Here is a 19,341-nt window from a genome sequence, read left to right as displayed (position 1 = left end):
CTCGCTCCGGCCCGGGAACGAAATTCGCATGCTACAGATGTGGCAGTGCAGCACACGCGGCCCAGGACAGGCGTTGTCCCGCGTTCCGCGCCAGGTGCTCGTTCTGTGGGTTGACTGGTCACTTCGAAAAGGTCTGCCGGAAAAAAGGGACGAAGTCCACGGTTAAGTGCATCGATGCAGCCACGGCCAACGTAAGTGAGGAAGACGATTTGGATGAAGACGATCTGGTCCTGTGCATAGAGGATCAAGTGTTGGACGTATCCGGGAAGCGAAGAGACAAGCCCCGCACCGACATGCTCATCGGGGGCGTCAAAGTACATGTGGCCGTGGATTCAGGGTCCCCCTGGACCATTGTACAAAGGTCGATATGGGAAGAGGACTTCGCGCCAGTCATAGGACCTGCCCTAATGCCGCCGGACATCAGACCCATCTCGTATACCGAGAATGCCATCCCCCTGGTTGGGTGCAGGGACCTGGAGTTCGAATTCAGAGGACGGTCAGCCAAGTGCACCCTGTATGTAGCAGAAAAAGGCCCGTCGGTACTGGGATGGAGAGACGCAGGTGATCTCGGTATCATACTCAATCCTGGGGGGAAAGAACAGATTTTGCTAACAGACGAATGGCCCCTCTCGAAGGAGGAGGACTGGAAGGCAGCATACCCCAAGGTCTTTGAGGGCACGGTTGGCAAACTGGACAAATTCGTGCACAAGATGGTCCTCAAGGAGGGAGCAGTACCAGTGGTGCATAAGGTCCGGAACATCCCGATGTCCACGAGTGAGGCGGTGCGCCAAGAACTACTGAAGCTAGAAGAGCAAGACATCATCGAACCAGTGGACAGCGCGGAATGGCTATCGCCCTTGGTAGTGGTTAAGAAGCCCAATGGCAAGGTCAGACTCTGCGTGGACCTAAGGGAGCTCAACAAAAACCTCATAGTGGAGAGGTTCCCGCTCCCCAGAATTGATGAGATGCTGGCTAGGACAAAAGGCATCACCCACTTCTCCACCATAGACCTGACGTCTGCGTATTACCAGATAGAACTGCATCCGTCGAGTAGGAAGTACACAGCCTTCATAACGCCCTTTGGATGCTACCAATTCAGGAGAATGCCGTTCGGCCTAGCATCCGCTGCGGCTGTGTTCCAAAAGCTTATGCACAGGTTGTTTAAGGACATCTCGGGAGTGCAATACTTCCAAGATGACATCCTAGTGATGGGCTCCGACAAAAGTGAGCACGATAAGCACCTACATCGAGTGCTGGGAGTGCTGCAAGGCAGAGGATTGACGGCGGAATGGAGCAAGTGTAGAATAGGGTCCCGCTCTGTGACCTACCTGGGGCACGAGATAGGGACGCATGGCATATCACCGAAGGAGCAAAATGTGAAAGCAATAAAAGACGCCAAGGCCCCAACTACCAAAGAGGAAGTGCGGTCATTCCTCGGAACGGCCGAGTATTACAGCCGGTTTGTCAGACATTTTGCCACTAGAACGTACAGGATGAGACAACTAATCAGGAACAATGCAAAATTCGAATGGGACGCAGAAGCCCAATCCGAATTCGAGTCCATTAAAGACTGTATCAGCCACGCCATCCCATTGCAAGGGTATGTCCCCACCGGCAAAACTGTGGTGACAACAGACGCAAGCGACAAGGGCTTGGGGGCCGTCTTGGCGCAAGAAAGGGAAGATGGTGCCAAGGAAACGATCAGTTTTGCGTCCCGGGCGCTGTCCCCGACGGAACAAAGGTACAGCGTAATTGAAAAGGAGATGCTGGCGGTCACGTGGGCGTTGAGCAAGTTTCGTCAGTTCATATGGGGCACGAGATTCAGACTTCAAACGGATCACAAGCCACTCATCAAAGTGTTGACATCATCGGGCCATGACACCGCCACCCCGAGAATAGCGAAAATGACCTTGAAGTTGCTAGACTATACATATGATGTAGAATATCTTCCAGGAACGCAGAACAAGGTAGCTGATTACCTCAGCCGGGCAGCAGCAATGGAGGAGGCGCCGGGTGAGACCCCGGACACAGAGGAAATGGTTGCCAGCATGGAGGATCACGAAACGTCAATCAGTGCACAGGAATGGCAGGCGGCTTACGAGCTCGATGAGGAAAAGATGGAGGTAAGGAAACACCTTACCGTGGGGTGGCCGGACAAGAAGAAGCTCAAGGAGGGTGTGCGACGATTCTATGAAATAAGAGAAGAATTGTCCCTGAGTGACTCGGGAATATTCTTGTACAGAGGAGAGAAAGTGGTGCCCCCAGTGACACTGATACCAAGGCTGCTGAAATTGCTCCATGAGGGGCATTTGGGCATTGTAAAAACCAAGGCGCTGGTCAAGCAGATGTATTGGTGGCCAGGAATGGATACCCACATTGAGAGGCAAGTGAGGGAGTGCGAACAGTGCCAAGGGGCAGATAAGGTGCTTCGCCCACTCAGACCAGCTCTGGGGAAGTTCGACACCCCGCAAGGCCCCTGGGAAGAGGTGGCCATTGACATTCTGGGGCCTGTGCTGGACAGCAGAGGTGTGAATAAGTACATTTGTGTGATAATTGACAAGTATTCCAAATGGCCGGAAGTGGACATACAAGAATCGATGGACACGGAGATGATCCTTAAGTTCCTAACCTCGGTGTTCCTCAGAGAGGGAATACCCAAATCCATTCTCAGTGACAATGGACCGCAATTTGTGTCGGACAAGTGGAGGAGATACATGAAGAGGAATGGGATCGAGGTGAAACACACGGCTGTGTACCATCCAGCTTGCAACGGCCAGGTCGAAAGGTTTAACAGGGTGCTCATGGGCTCCATTCAGGCAGCCATTTCGCAAGGAAAAGACTGGGAGGTGGAAGTGATGAACATGCTGTGGGCCTACCAGATAACGCCCTCGGTGGTGGGGTATAGTCCGTTCCAAGTGCTTAGGGGACGTTATCCCTTCACCCGGGACAATGTAGCATGGAGGGAGAAGACCATCACCAGCAAGTGGTCCCCAGCGGTGGTGCAACACAATCTGGAGAAGGCCCAGAAGATCTATGCAGCCCACTATGACAAGCGACGCAGCACGAAGGACACAGCGTTGGAAAAAGGGGAGTGGGTTAGGATCAAACTCCCCACTCTGCAAAAGAAAGGCGAAAGTAAATTTAGCCAGCCGCTACAAGTCAAGGAGGTGCGTGGTAGGGCGGCTCTCCTCAGTGACGGAAAGGTCTGGTCGCAAGACCGCATGGCTAGAGTCAACAAAATATTAGTCTGGCCCAAGGTTGAGGAGGAAGAGAGTTGCATGAATGACCAGGAGGCCAGATCCCTCTTGGAGCACGGCACAGACCACCACGAAGAAGGTGCAAGGGATGACAGTGAAGCGGAAGTCCGGGGAGCCAGGATCTCCGACGGCGGTGATGTACAGGCGAATGCAGAACAGAGAGCAGATGCGAGAGAAGCTGGGGTGTCCCGAGGAGAGACAGAAGTGAGAGAGAACATGCCGGTAAGACACACCCGCAGCGGAAGGGCAGTTATCGTGCCCTCTCGTTATAGAGACTTTGAGATGGAAGGACACTAGCTGGTTGCTGCCCCCTCTGGGTGCCCCACCAAGACACTCCTCACTTGAAGGACACCCAACCCTTTGGGGGGGAACGCCTTAACCTTGTTTTCATTAAAGGGGGGAGATATGTGGTGTGCGCTCTAGTCTATGCGCGTGTACGCGATGACGCGGCACGCACTAGACTAGAGCGGAGAGGCGGCGCATGCGCAGAGGGTGAATAGAATAGGCGCGAAGGCTCAGAACGGCAGTTGGCGACCGGAGCTCGGCGCAGTTAGACGCTCGGCGCCCTTAGCTCTATATGTACAAGTTGTGAATTAAATAAACCTGGTTACATACCTATCCTGTCTCAGTGTGTCCTGTGGGAGAAAGGAAGAACATTACAGATGCGATGGCCCAGGACTCTGAAGTGTATCACTGTACTGTCCGATTCCACTCCTGGTGGGTTGGCCATGCATCAGGGCCTTCAAGGCAGGCCGGGTACCAGCCCAAAGGTGCAGTGAGGGGGGCACTGAGTCACTGCAGGCAAGGGACGAGGTGCAAGCTGGGCAGCCGGGACCAGGGAGAAACCAGGAGCAGCCAGGACGTCCAGAGAGTCTGAAGAGGGCCCAAGAGCACCCTATGAGAGGAAGCAGTCTAGTGCAGTCTCAGAGGACAAGGAGGTAGGAGGAAAGCGAATTGGGCTCTCCAGAAAGCATCCCATGCGAAGGCAAGAGGTCTACGCCAGGGCTCATTTTCTGGTTGAGGCAAGCCCTTCCATTAGTTCCGACGTCCTGTAGGACACCTCCGCTCATCTCCTGCAAGTATCAGAATGATGGGGCTCTGCTCCACTGCAGGCTGGAGGGTTGAGGTGTTGGCAGAAGAGAAGATGTAGGTGCGTGATCCTGGCAGAGTACCCCATTCTCCTCAATAGGGGCCCCGACTAGGCTGCCCCATGCCTTGCAGCAGGAATGGAAGATGTGAAATAAGGGGGCCGGTGTTGTGTAATATGTGGTATCCCCACGGGATCAGGTATCCCCTACCCTTCGGCACACTCCGGAGATCCTGCCTATTGGCCATCTCGGACGAGCCTCCAGCTGCCCCTCCCACCCCAGAAGAAGCGAGCCTCGGCTCTAGCAGGCAAAAGCAGCTGCGCACCGAGCAAAGCTGCTGATGGAAATACACCGTTCTGCTTTAGAGCCGAGGCGCCACCAAATTAATTGAGGGTTAAAACCGTATGTCAATTTTGTTGGTGCATTTTGTTAAAAAAAATCACCAAATCTGTTCCTGTAATGTATTTACAAAATGCGAGAAATCGTATGATTGGAAGTGTCAGTCCTTAAAAACGACGATGAAAACAGTGCACGTGACCTAAAAGGCTTTGGTGGCATGTCTTCAATGTTTGTATTATTTTACTGTGAGCCCTTACGGTACGAGTTGTTTTCCTTCTAACTTGTATTTAGGGCAGGCTTACCACTCATAAAAAAAAAGCAACGAGGGGGAAATTCACATTAGCACTATGAAATGTGTGCTCCTTGCTCACGTTTTGAAACTTTCTGGCAGACATTAGTTTTATAATTAATTAACTCGAGGGTTTTACATCTGTGTAGCACAGCGCTGTGTTGTATATTGTCATATGTAGAATGATGTTTTATCAGGTTATTTTAATAAGGGCTTTTGTTAAACGTTACTCGACATCAGACCCCTATCTCAGTGTGCTTTGTGAGTGGGCATGTTCAAAATAATCTGTCCTAAGGCAGAGCAGGTAGACCATCTATCTGTCTGTCTATCTGTCTGTCTATCTATCTATCTATCTATCTATCTATCTATCTATCTATCTATCTATCTATCTATCTATCTATCTATCTATCTATCTATCTATCTATCTATCTATCTATCTATCTATCTATCTATCTAATCTATCTATCTGCACTCTGATGCACACTCTATTGAGCTCAGAAGGATGAGATGCTGTATCTATCTATCTATTACAGTTGATATCAGAGGATTGCAGGATCCCATCTCGGATGGATAAGATACTGACTAGGTCCCTCGCACCAGCACTCTGTTTGTACTAGATCCAGCTTGGAAGGATAAGATGCCGACTAGGCCCTTCATGCCAGCACTCTAATGTATGTCTGTCTGTCTGTCTGACTGTCTGGTTATCTATCTATCTATCTATCTATCTATCTATCTATCTATCTATCTATCTATCTATCTATCTATCTATCTATCTATCTATCTATCTATCTATCTATCTATCTGTCGGTCTCCCTATCTCCTTGTTTGTCTCCCTATCTCTCTGTCTTTTTGTCTCTGTCTATCTATCTATCTATCTATCTATCTATCTATCTATCTATCTATCTATCTATCTATCTATCTATCTATCTATCTATCTATCTATCTATCTATCTATCTATCTATCTGTCTGTCTGTCTGTCTATCTATCTATCTATCTATCTATCTATCTATCTATCTATCTATCTATCTATCTATCCTTCTATCGATCTGTCTGTCTCTCTGTCTGTCTATCTGTCTATCTGTCTATGTATCTATCTATTACAGTAGATATCGGAGGGTTGCAGGTTACCTTTACCGTTGTCTTGTATGATATGTGATTTATTTTCCCTCTTCTATCCCTCTGCTACCATTACCAATCCAAATAACTGACCAACATATCCACCACTCAAATTACTTTCATGTTTCACTATACTAATTTACCACTAATCCTTTTATGGGTTCCGGAGTAGCATGCTACTCGCTGAAAAAAGCACTTCAACACCCCATCAGGGGTAAACAAGCGCTATATAAATGCAAATACAATACAATCTATCTGTCTGTCTGTCTATCTGTCTATCTATGTAGTCATCACGACACAGAACACTAGGCCCATCTTGCCGCTACTTTGAGGCACAATGTATCAAGCTCGGAAGGGTGGGAGGCTAGCTAGTCCCGTCATCCCTCCTGCAGACAATCTTGCTGTTGTAAGCTTGCAGAAGATTGCCAGAAAACTCATGAACACTGTACCTCAGGATGAAGGGGGTCTGAATAGCCCTTCGTGCTAGCACTCTAATGCACACTATCAAACTTAGAAGGATAAAATGCTGACTAGGCTCATCGTGCCAGGACTCTGATGTAAACTGTATCAATCTTGGAAGGATGGAGGGCTGACCAGGCCCATCGTGCCAGCATTCTGATACACACTCTATTTAGCTCAGAAGGATAAGATGCTGATTAGGCCTCTCATGCCAGCACTAAGATGAAAACTGAATCAACCTTGGAATGACGGAGGGCTGACTATATCCAGTTTGGAAGGATAAGCTGCTGACTAGGCCCATCATGCCACCACTCTGATGCAAACATTATTGTTCTCAGAATGATAAGATGCTGATTAGGAGCCTCATGCCAGCACTCTGATGCAAACTGTATCAACCTTGGCAGGACTGAGGGCTGACTACGCCCTTCGTGTATCATCAGGGTGGTGGCAGCTCCCGGCGTCACTGGGGGCTCTGAGGCGAAAGGATTTACAGTGCGCTCTGTGTTGTGCTCCTGCCACTCGCTAATTATAATTGCAGCATTTTCTGCTTGTCACTTCTGGTGCGCTGCACGATTAGGTGCAGGCGCCTTTTACTCCTTAACATTGCTGAAAATTTTAACCTGTATTTCCCCATCCTGGCGCTCTGTACGATTAGGTGCAGGCGCCTTGTACTGTTTTAACTGTTGGTGTACATTAATACTCTGCACTACTGTGACTTACCTGTTTTTGTGGCTGCATACGCCCCGGTCCATCGCGGCTCCTCTGCCGTTGCGTGGAGGGTGGCTCTTCCCCCACGGCTCTCTATGCCGGTCGGGTGGAAAGCGGGCGCCATCTTGGGCGAGCCTGAAGGACACGGAAACCAGACTAGGTGGTCTAGTTGTCCGAGGCTCTCCCACATAAAGCGCACATGTGCTTCCGGAAGCGCAGCGGACGAGCGCAGCGGGCGCGACGAAGTTGTGCCAAAGTTAAGCCAGTCTGCGCCCGTCCGTGGCCGACCGGGGCTAGGGGCACGCCATCATGCCTGTTTTATAGCATATTCCTCTTCTCCATTGCACTTTCTCCACAGAAACTGGCCTCTCAGCCCTGATACACTGTCCTGAGTGCAAGCCCTTGGTATTGCCTTGCCTACGTCCTCTATGCCTTCCCCTCCTCTCCTTACTACCGCCCTCCTTCTGAATACACGATCAGCTGTCAAACATCAAACTGAAATATTCGACCTTTTAGACTCGACCTCCCCAGACCTACTGTTTCTAACTGAAACATGGTATTGTTCCGATTCCCTTCCGAGCATCTTGGCGGCCCTCCCGCCCCACTATTCTATGCTTCGTGCTGATTGGCCGGATGGGAGAGCTGGCGGCGGGGTAGCCCTGATTGCCCGTAAGGGAATTCATTTTCAGACTCTTGCCCAGCCTACGATGCCAGCAGCTGACTGCCTCGTAGTACGCTCTACTTCCTTTAAGATTCCCCTCACCTGTGTTTTATTATACCGGCCTCCCCAGTCTTCCCCTGGTTTCCTCCCCGCCCTTCAAGATCTATTGGCTACCCTGGCAGTCAATTGTGCTTCTGTCCTCGTTCTGGGAGACTTTAATTTCTGTCCCACGGACCCCGCAGAGGATCGTATCTCCAAAGATTTTACCCAGCTGCTCCTTAGCCTTAACTTCACCCAGCACGTCCATGGCCCTACCCATAATCGAGGCCATATTCTTGATCAGGTATGGACACTTAACATCCCGATTTCTGCTCCTATTATTTCGCCTTGCCCATGGTCTGATCATTCCCTGCTCGCCTTTTCCTTAGACTTGAGCCTTGACAAAACACCCTCTGTCATTCAAGATATTCAGGCAAGGAACTGGAACCGAGCTGATATTCCATCTTTGTGCAACTCACTAACCACCACCTGCCCGGATTTATCCGGCCTGGTCCCTCATTCCCAGGTTACCACCTTGAACCACTGGCTGATAAAAGCCTGCGACCTAGCGGCCCCCCTGAAGCAGATTTCCATCAACCGCACCCATAATGCCAATAAGTGGTTTAACTCGAGCCTTAAAATAAAGAAACTGGAGCTACGCAGGCCGAACGAGCCTGGAGAATGGCATACTGCCCGATTCGTAGGCAACATTACATCACCATGCTCACTGAATATAAAAAAGACATCCTGGCAGCAAAGACACAATACTTTTCGGGTCGCATATTAGCTGCAGAAAGCCAGCCACGTGAGATATTTGCCACCGTCCACGAGCTAGCATCATCGCAGAGAACTCTGCCCAAGATCCCCCCTTCTCAGGCCCTATGCGACTCGCTCAATGAGTTTTTCATCGAGAAAATTGTCTGTATTAAAGCCAATATCCCTTCCCCTACCTTCACTGATCCCCATCCACCTGGTAATTTTCAATCCCTTACCCACATTCCTCCACTGACCAAAGATTCCTTTCTTTCCCTTCTCAGGCGCGTCAAGTCCGGCTCTCCAGCTGACATCTGCCCGGCTCGCATTCTTCGTCAGAATTTCTCTGATTGTCCCTCTCCTGCCCTCACTCTCTTGAATGATTCCGTCTCCCTTGGTATTGTTCCTACCCCCTTTTAAGACTTCTATAGTCATCCCGATACTAAAAAAGCCTGGGGCAGACCCTGCCTCTCCAGCAAACTATCGCCCTATATCCCTTCTCCCGTATCTGGGAAAGGTGGCTGAGTCCCATGTCACCCAGATGCTCAGCTCTTTTATAGAGGCCACTAACTATCTGGCACCCTGCCAGGCGGGCTTTCGCCCCCGCCACTCCACCGAGAAAGTGGTCATTTCGGTCATGGACCAACTCAGGGAGGGACTCAATACCAACACCCCCCAGGCCTTAGTCCTTCTGGACCTGTCCGCCGCTTTTGACACGGTAGACCACTCCATCCTTTTGTCCCGTGTCAAAGCGGCGGGCATAGGGGGACAGATATTGGCCTGGCTCGGCTCCTTCCTGTCTGACCGTACCCAGGCCGTCCACCTGGCCGAATTCTCTGCTCCGCCTCGCAGTGTGCACTGTGGTGTCCCTCAGGGTTCCTCTCTCTCCCCCCTTTTGTTTAACCTTTACATTTTTCCCCATATTTTTGCATTGCAACAAATGGAGGTCACAGTCTATAACTATGCTGATGACCTCCAACTCATTTTTAATTTCTCCACCCCTACATTAGGTACCACTTGCTTCCAGTCGGACATGCTGTTTATCCGGGATTGGATGAATGCGAACCATCTTAAACTCAACCCGGGATAAAACAGAGCTGGTTTTGACTGGGGGTAGTGATAACCCTTGGTCTCCTTCCTTCTGGCCCCTTTCCCTTGGTCCCCCCCCCATTCCCTCTCACTCTGTCAAAACCCTTGGAATCCCACTTAATCATCAGCTTTCACTTCACTCCCACATTAGTTCTGTTGTTTCCTCCTGCTTTTTCACCCTTCGTATTATTAGGAAAATATCCCGGTTTTTTTCTTTACCTGCACTTAAACTGATTTTAATGACCATGGTCCTATCCAAAACTATGGCAACATTATTTACAACGGCACTCCTGCCTACGCTCTTCAGCGGCTCCAGTTGGTGCAGAACCAGGCTGCTCGCCTGGTTTATGGCCTATCCAAGCCCCACCATTCCTCTCCTCTTCTCTTTGCCCTCCATTGGCTCCCCATTAAACAACGGGCTCTTTTCAAACTCGGATGCCTTACTTTTCAAGCCCGGGCAGGCACGGCCCCTGCCTTTACCAACTACTTCCCCCCTAGAGATCTTTGTTCTTCCTCCAAATCCCTTCTTGTTATCCCCCGTTTTAAAAAACAAAGATCGGGAGGCCAGAAATTTGCGGTTCTTGCCCCTACTTTCTGGAACACGCTCCCGCCCTCAGTTAGACACTCCCTTTTCTATATGGAGTTTTGTAAGGCCTTAAAAACTTTCTTGTTTCAGCAGGCTTTTAGCCCTTAGCTCTTTTTGTTCTTTAGCTTGCTGCTTCCCCCCAGCGCCAAGAAACTGCAGAGTGAATGTGCGCTTTATAAATTTAAAAAAAATCAAATTCAAATTCGAGCATGCACTCTGATGCACACTCTATTGAGCTCAGAAGGATGAGAAGCTGATTAGGCCCCTAGTGCCAGCACTCTGATGCACACTCTATTGAGCTCAGAAGGATAAGACGCTGATTAGGCATCTCGTGCCATCACTCTGAAGCACACTATATCCAGCTCGGAAGGATAAGAGGCTGACTAGGCCCCTCAGGAGAGCACTCTAATGCACACTAAATCGAGCTCAGAAGGATAAGATGCTGACTAGGACCCTCGTGCCAGCACTCTGATGCACACTGTATCAACCTTGGAAGGTTGGTGGGCTGACCAAGCTCATCATGCCATCACTCTGATGAGTCCTATATCCAGCTCTGAAGGATAAGATACTGACTAGGCTTCTCTTGCCAGCATTCAGATGCGTACTATATCCCCACAGAAGGATTAGATGCTGATTTGGCCCCTCGCACCAGCAGTCTGTTTGTACTAAATCCAGCTTGGAAGGATAAGATGCCGACTAGGCCCTTCATGCCAGAACTCTAGTGAGTACTATATCCAGCTAGGAAAGATAAGATGCTGATTAGGCCCCTTATGCCACCATTCTAATGCACACTCTGTTGAGCTCAGAAGGATAAGCATGAGAAGAAAATTGAGAAAGTTAACCTTTTGTTTTTTTAATAATAAAACCTATTCATATCTTTAGAGATAGTACAGGGACAGAGCAGTAAAGGCCTTCCATTATTGCAAGTAGATGTGCCTTGTGATGATATCTCATATGACTCGGAGTCTCTATTGAACTCAGAGCTAATGAAAATGATCCAACAAAGATTGTGTAAAATATGGTAAAATCTGATCAAAATGGTGGAGGCTCTGCGCTAGGGGAGATAGCATCAAGACGGGACCCATTTCTGAGGCCCTGCACCGCCCTGCATGGAACAACTTGGGCAGCGTGGAGAAGCCCAACACTGCGCATGGGGCTGAACAGTTTGTACAGCCAGACTCCAGGGGATATGAAGCTGCAGAGCCGGCCTGAGCCTCGCGTGTGGTCACGGCAATGAGACACCTTTAAGGGGCGAAGCCGCAGACGAATGATCTACAGGTCAGCTGTGAACAAGACTAAGAGGGCAGAGTTAAGGCAACATTGAGAGACCTATCGGAGTGCGGCACTGGGAGCAAGAGTTAGTGTGGAATCAGAGAGAAAGGACGTTCTTGTAGACAGAGCAGCACGGCATGTCTGAGGTCGGTGGAGTGGTGGACTGGGGGTAGGCGGAAGCTTCCACAGTGACTAACACAGCTCCTCGCTGCGGGTGCCAGATAGCGTGCCGACAGAGGGAGGCGCCTTCCCCTGGTAAAGGACTGCGACGGCATACACAGCCAGGGAGGTAATAGACCTCAGCTCGGTCCCTATTGAGTAGCCCATTGCGGTGACGCGGAAGATAGCCCTAATACGACGCCCTCAACAGGAGAAAGTAATGGGAAGAACGGACAGGACGCAACCCAAACTCACTTTCCAGCAAAAACGCTTTAAGTTGCATGACAACGCGACAGAGGAGGCCAATAGGACTTCTGCCCCTATGGAGGATGAACCAGACATTCGGAGTATGCTACTGTCAGTGGACAAAGACCTACATAGTGGCATCACCTCATTGGGCACAAAAATCGACGCTCTTTCATATCGGATGGACAGAATGGGAGAAAGGCTGGATAAACAAGCAAAGAGGTTAGACATGTTTGAGCGGCGGTGGCTTACAGAGGTAGAAGAGGCACAAACTATGCTAGACTCTGACCACAAACAGCTTGGAAGGGTCATACGTGTATTGCAAGACAAAGCAGAGGACTTGGAGGCCCGCTCAAGAAGCTGTAATCTACGAATTACGGGCCTACCTGAGTCGATGCATACTGGTATCATAGACCAATTTGTGGAGAAGTTGTTGGTGAGCCTCCTGGGGGCAGAGACATTCTCCAACATGTTTGTAGTGGAGAGAGCGCACCGTTCTCTGGGGCCCCGCCGCGCCCAATTATAGCAAAACTGTTGAATTACCGGGACAGAGATGCTGCCCTGCGGACGGTGAGGGAAAAACAAGAGTTGAACTATGAGGGATCATCTATATCACTTTACCAGGATTTTACCGCCCGAGTGCAGGAGGCACGTAGACAATTTGTACCCATGAATAAACAGCTGCGTGACCTAGGCCTGGACTATGCCAAGCTGTACCCGGCCAAACTCCGGGTGAATAAACAAAGACGCTCCCATATTTTTACCGATCCAAAGGCACTACAGAAGGCAATGAAAGACTGGTCCAAAGAACAGTTACGGAGCCCGGAGTGACAACTTTTCAATGAGGTGGCAGGCGGATCGCTTGAGGAGCAGGACTGAGACTCACCAATTTACACTGAGCCGATCAGTATTGTGGGGATGGGGGTGGGGCGGGACGCAGGGGATGGAATCGGAATTGTACATATCGAAGTAGAGGGATTGCAACCTGTCGCCATTCCTATAAAGGGGAATAGGTTTGACTCCGCCATACAGTTCTAAAAAACGCACAGTAGCAGAGAGCTCTATCGCGGGAGCTGTGACGCTAAAAAGTCGGTGTGCGGAGGACAGGATGAGAGAGTGCCTGTAATTGTCAGATAAGAGTAAACAGAGCAACCTCTGACTCCGAGTGTAAAACACCACTATTGTTCACTAAATTCGGGGGGGAGGTGGGGTGTAAGGGGGGATTCCTCAGGGGATGCTGCACGACCAAGTTGTGGGAGGTCTGCTGTGGGTAGGTGGAGGGTGGGGTTGGGTGTTGGTTATGTTGTTCTTGATGTTGGAGATGTCAACAGAGTTGCTGCACGTTGCACGTTACATAAGCAAGCTACATGAGACAGGACACGCTATGATACTTGAGAGACCTGATGGCTACGGCTAGTAGAGCTCCTGCCCCTATAGCTATAGTTCCCTTAGGGCACTGTCGCGGAATGTGAAAGGCCTAAACTACCACCACAAACTACGTAAAGTGCTGAGCTACCTAAACAGGCAAGATATTGATGTTGCATTGCTCCAAGAGACTCACCTCCCACTACATAGCCCAATGCTGCGCCACAGGGGAATCTCTGGCCATATCAATGCCTCGGGCTTTACAACGCACGCTAGAGGGGTAATGACCTGGGTAAATCCCAAATCTAACTACACGATAAAGCAGCTGATGGCAGATACGGGGGTCGGTTTGTGATCTCTAAATTACAGGCTTGCTTATAAATTACAGACTTGCTCATAGTGAATGTATATGGCCCCAACTATGACTGCCCGGAGTTCTTTGCAACTTTAGCTAACACGATCGGTAATGAAGAAGAGACACAAATACTTTGGGGAGGCGATTTCAATCTGGTCAGAAATCCGGATTTAGACAGATCGGGAGGACTAGTGAGAAGGCGGGTTACGGAGGCCAGGACTATTGAAAGCGTTATGATTAGCAAGGGCCTTACAGATGTATGGAGAGAGATTCATCCATATGATGGTGGCCTCACACATTACTCAGCATACCATATCCTACATACACGCATAGATTATTGGCTGGCATCGACGTCCCTCATGTCACGGACCCACACTTGTCAGGTGTTGTCGCGCACTTTGTCCGATCACTCACCGCTGTTACTGGTCTTGTCCACACCTAAGAAAACAATACCACGTTTACATGGCGGTTCCCTCCTTACTCATTACTAGACCCGGTTTTCAAAGAAGAGATGGCAGAAGCTATAGATACATATTTTGCCACTAATACAGGCTCGGTGGATAGCATCTAGGGGGTATGGGAAGCTTTTAAAGTATACATCCAGGGGAGGCTACCGTTCGTGGAAGGATTACAGAACCCCCGTGTCCCGCCGCCGGAAACCTGGAGCCCTGTTGATATCGATCGGACAGGGAGTTATTTTAATCATAGTGAACCGACTCCATTGGAGTAAAAGCAAAAAGGAAATCATCATTATCGAAAATCCCCACATCAGGAGGATTGCATATATATTTTTTGTGGCACTAAATAAATAAATATTCTTGTGGCCATCACGTCTTGTTTCTGGTCGGCGGGTCTAAATGAACCCCTCTTTTCCAATTCAGGAAATACAAAATCTAAAAAAGCCAAAACCTGATACCAACTCACAGCACCATCTTCTGTTGGTAATTCATCCGTGAACTCAAATTAAAATAGGTTTATAGTATCTTCACCAAGAAATTAAGAAAGGATATTCCTCTTATACATAAACCAGTTTGATTCATCGAGTTTCCGTTATAACCTCCGTTTTTTAAATATTATCGTGGCTGCTCCAGAAGAAGGCGCTGGTTCGCCGAAACGCGCGTAGAGATTAAAATTTGCCACATTTTCTCTTAAATTGTGTTTATTTTATGTACATCCATATACTTTATTGGATCATCTCTCTCTTTTAATAATGTTTTGTATTCTCAATTTTTTGAGTTATATGTGTTAATTGCAAATAGTGAATTTGTATTTTTAATTTATGTGTTTTGATAAAACTTTGAATAAAATTGTACTCGCTTTTAACAAAAACCAATGTTGTAGCTCAGTCTCTTCCGACCTTCTATTAGGATTGTTGCCTAGATTGATATATATCATTCATTTGTTTTTCCCTGGTCTAGGAACTATATTTCCGTGTACTGAGGGGGTCCTTGATAAATATTTACGCTACATCCAGGGGGTAGCCATGTCTAAACATTTGGGGGTACTTCCCTTCATACGACAGCGGTTATCGACCCTGGAATGAGAACTGGGGGATTTGGAGTCACGCCAATTGGCTGGGGATATCAAGGAAGTTGCAGATGCAATGAAGGGCTTATTGGTGGAGTATCAGGAAGCGGCGCATAGTGAAGTGAAACATCTGGGCAAATACGCTATTGCGCGCACATATGGGGAGAGTGGCAGGCCGGGATCGGTGCTGGCTAACATGTTAAGGGCCAAACGCAGCAAAACGTTGATTACTGCAATCCGGTCGGAAGGGGGCGAACTGCTAATAGACGAAGAAGACATTGCACACAGGTTTAAACAATACTACTCAGAATTGTCTGCTTCTCGCTCGTCGTGCTTGGACGACGAAATATTGGACTACCTGGAGCACATCAAGTTGCCCTTCCTATCTGACACGCACAGAGCGTTCCTCATGCATCCCATTGAAAGAGATAAGATTATGGATGCACTGGCGGGGATGCGGTCGGCCAGCACCCCAGGGACGGACGGCCTTACAGTAGGCTTCTATAAGACCTTTATAGAAATATTGCTTCCCCACATTTCAATGTTCTTTGATGATTTATGTGTGTCTGGTGTGATGCCACAATCTATGAGAGAAGTGATATTAGTGGCCATCCCTTAGCCGGGTAAGTCCCCTGAGGAGTGTGGCTCTTACCGGCCGCTCTTTCTACTGAACGTGGACACCAAGTTGTTCACCAAAATGTTGGCCAACCGCCTAGCCCTGTTATCCCCGGAACTTGTTGCACCGAAACAGGCGGGGTTCATACCGGACAGGAATCTAGCTTACAATTTGCAGCCGATTTTTGGCACTAGGCAGCATGCATGACGAGACACAAAAGCTATTGCAATATTCTTGGACATGGAAAAGGACTTTGACTCAGTAGAGTGGCCTTTTATGCAGCTGGTACTGACCAGGATGGGACTAGGCCCTGTTTGTCTGCAATTGATTGGAGTGTTGAACAATGCCCCAACGGCTCGCATACGGCTGGGGAATCTGGTCACTGGAGCCATTACTAATTCCAGGGGGACCCGGCAGGGAGGCCCCTTGTCGCCGACACTATATGCCTTAATCGCTGAGCCTTTGGCATGTGCGTTCCGAGAATATCACGGTCCTAGAGGTGCTCAATTCCCTACCCACAGCATTGTGGTCTCTACCTACGCGGATGACACATTGCTATATGTGAGGGACCCAGAAAACAACCTCTCCCCTGCTCTTAGAGAGGTAGTGCACTTCGGAGCATTATCTGGGTTAAGAGTTAACGGGTCCAAATCCATAGCCTTTCCGCTCACCCCGGCCACTTCGCAATTTGAGATAGAATATCCTCTTCAATGGTCAGAGGACTCGGTCAGGTACCTTGGCATCAGATTGCATACAGACTCGGAAATTGTGTTCCGTGAGAACTATGGTACTGCTGTAGCCAAACTAGAGGATGACGTCGATACTTGGATTGGTCTGCCACTGTCTCTCATTGGCAGGGTCTAAATTATGAAGATGGTGGTGTTACCCAGGTTCCTCTTCCTGTTTGTAAATATCCCGATAGTGCAGCCACGCTCCTTTTTTCTCAGAATTAAAAAATCATTAAAAGGACTGGCGTGATCAGGCAAGCAGGCAGGAGTGCAATGGCGAGTGCTCACCCTGCCATACATATCACTTGGGAGGGCTTGGCACCCCCGACTTAGAGTTAAATTACAGGGCGGCACAGGGAGCGCAGGCACATAGTTGGATCCATGGCGTGGATGACATACCGTATCTTCGGCTCGAGAAGCTTTTGAGCCGACTCCCTCCCACTCCCAGCTGTGATTCTTGAGCCGGTAGACCACAGGACATGGATGCTGGACTCTCTCAACTCCACTAGACATGCATGGCACAGTCTGCTACAGCAGCAAGCGGGGTGCTGTTATATTCTCCGGAAATGACAATAAGCTGGATAGTATGGCTTGCCCCCTGTAGAGACGGAGGGGTCATGCGAGCATTGCAAGCGTTAGACATACATAAAGCAGGAGACCTGTTCTTGGGCGGGGTCGTGAAGACATGGGATGATGCCACAGCCACTGCTGAAGCTCCCACAGTGATGCAACACTTCCAGTTTTACAGAGTGCGCAGGGCGCTGCATCAACAATTGGGAGATGACATGAATGAACCACCAGAGGTACAAGAACTGTCATATCTTATTAAAACTGAGTCCCCCTGCAAAATTGTCTCCAACATATATAAGTTAGCAATGTCCCACAGAGCAAACCAGTATACAAGGGCCAGACTAGCCTGGCAGCGCGATCTGGACATGACGATAGACGATGCCATGTGGTTTTATTGCTGTAACAACACAAAACGAATATCATTACATGGCAAATACAGACTCATACATTTCAAAGACATTAACAGAGTGTACTATATGCCGGAGAGACTGCAAAGATATGGGCTGAGGGAGGAGGCGTCCTGTGAAAGATGTCACGCCCCGGCAGCAGATTTCATTCTTTAGCGTGGAACTGTCCGGGTGTCTCACAGTACTGGGGAAAGGTGTTTAGCGAGCTGAGCACCATAGTTGGCGCTGTGATTTCTCCTGACCCGGCCGTTGCACTGCTGGTGTATTCCAAAACATTGCCGAAGGCAATTTTAAGATTGGTGGACATGGGCCTGCTGATGGCAAAACGTAGAGTAGCACTGTGTTGGATGAGGGGTCCCCTGCCCACGTTGTCAAAGTGGTCACACTATGTCCTTTACTGTTGCACACAAACAGAAACCTTCAGCAAACTGCTTCCTCCTCGGAGAAGACCGAAGAACTTCTGGGGGCAATACACAACATACTTGAATAGTAAAGGTGAGTGTACTACTGCAGATGCAATGACGGAGCCTGAAGTAGATACTAATACCCCTGTTTCATAGACAATAGCGCTGTACAGCGACCTCGAGCACACACGGTCTGTAGGGTAGGGGGATGCGCCCAGACTGATAGATGGTGTAGAAGACTTGGACGGGAATCTGACGACATTGGGATAGCTTGGCGGGAGGTAACGGGTTCAGAAGGGCAATGTTACATAGGCGGTAGGTAGTGTTGATGTCTCCCTGTTTGTCATACATTTTTGTGCACTGTTTATGTTGCTGATGCGCAGCAAATGCATACGATATAAGGAAGAGAGCTACAATCCTTAATAGTGACGCTGCCCTGCCTCCGGGATGTGGGCTATGAAGCTGTGTAAAATGCCTTATATTGACTAGCTGCCGGCCCCAGGGTTGTAGGCGTACAGCTGTGTATTTCATTGACAACTTTTCTAATAAAAAAAAAAAAAAAAAAAAAAAAGATTTTTTCTAAAATCACATTAAGGTTTAATATGCCTATTGCAAAGTACAGTGTGTAACATGCAAGTATGTATTTTTGCGTGATAGCTTTGTGTTTTACGTTGACAACTGAGTGGGTTACTACTTTTTTGTGAGGTGATCCTTGTATTAGTAAGTGCATCCTAATAATGACTCGGAAAGATTCATCTGACATTCTAATAAAGAATACATATGTCTTGGTTTGGAAATAGCAAACATCACACCAAATGGTAGATTGGTCAAACATCTTCCCCCTCTGCCATCAAACATCTACTCTAGTTTACCTCTTGAGTACTTCTGAAGTGACAAGCTCTGATAGATCTGCCAGCCGTCGGGTGGTCTTCCTCAAACATTTTGCTTTCCTCCTCCATGGACTCTGAGCACTTTACCTCTGCTAACCAGAGCTAAAGTGCATGGGCTCACTCCTTTGAAACATGGTCACATTGGCTTATCCCTAATTGGCATATTTAATATCCTTTTAAGTCCCTTGTAAAGTGAGACTACCTTTGCTCATCGTCTGTAAATTAAATGCTACTTGTAGGCCTACAGCACTGATTGTGACACCCACTTAAGTAGCCCTCTGAACATGTCTAAAGTGTGTCATCGCAGAATGTGTACCCTTTTCCAAGCCCAAACCTTCCTGTTTAATATATATAAGTCACCCCCAGGGTAGACCTTGGACAGCCCATATGGTAGGGTGCAGTGGGTACATGTCCTGG

Source organism: Lissotriton helveticus, chromosome 2_1 (genome assembly GCF_964261635.1).
Source record: "Lissotriton helveticus chromosome 2_1, aLisHel1.1, whole genome shotgun sequence".
Lineage (NCBI taxonomy): Eukaryota > Metazoa > Chordata > Amphibia > Caudata > Salamandridae > Lissotriton > Lissotriton helveticus.
Note: the sequence above shows the minus strand (reverse complement) of the source record.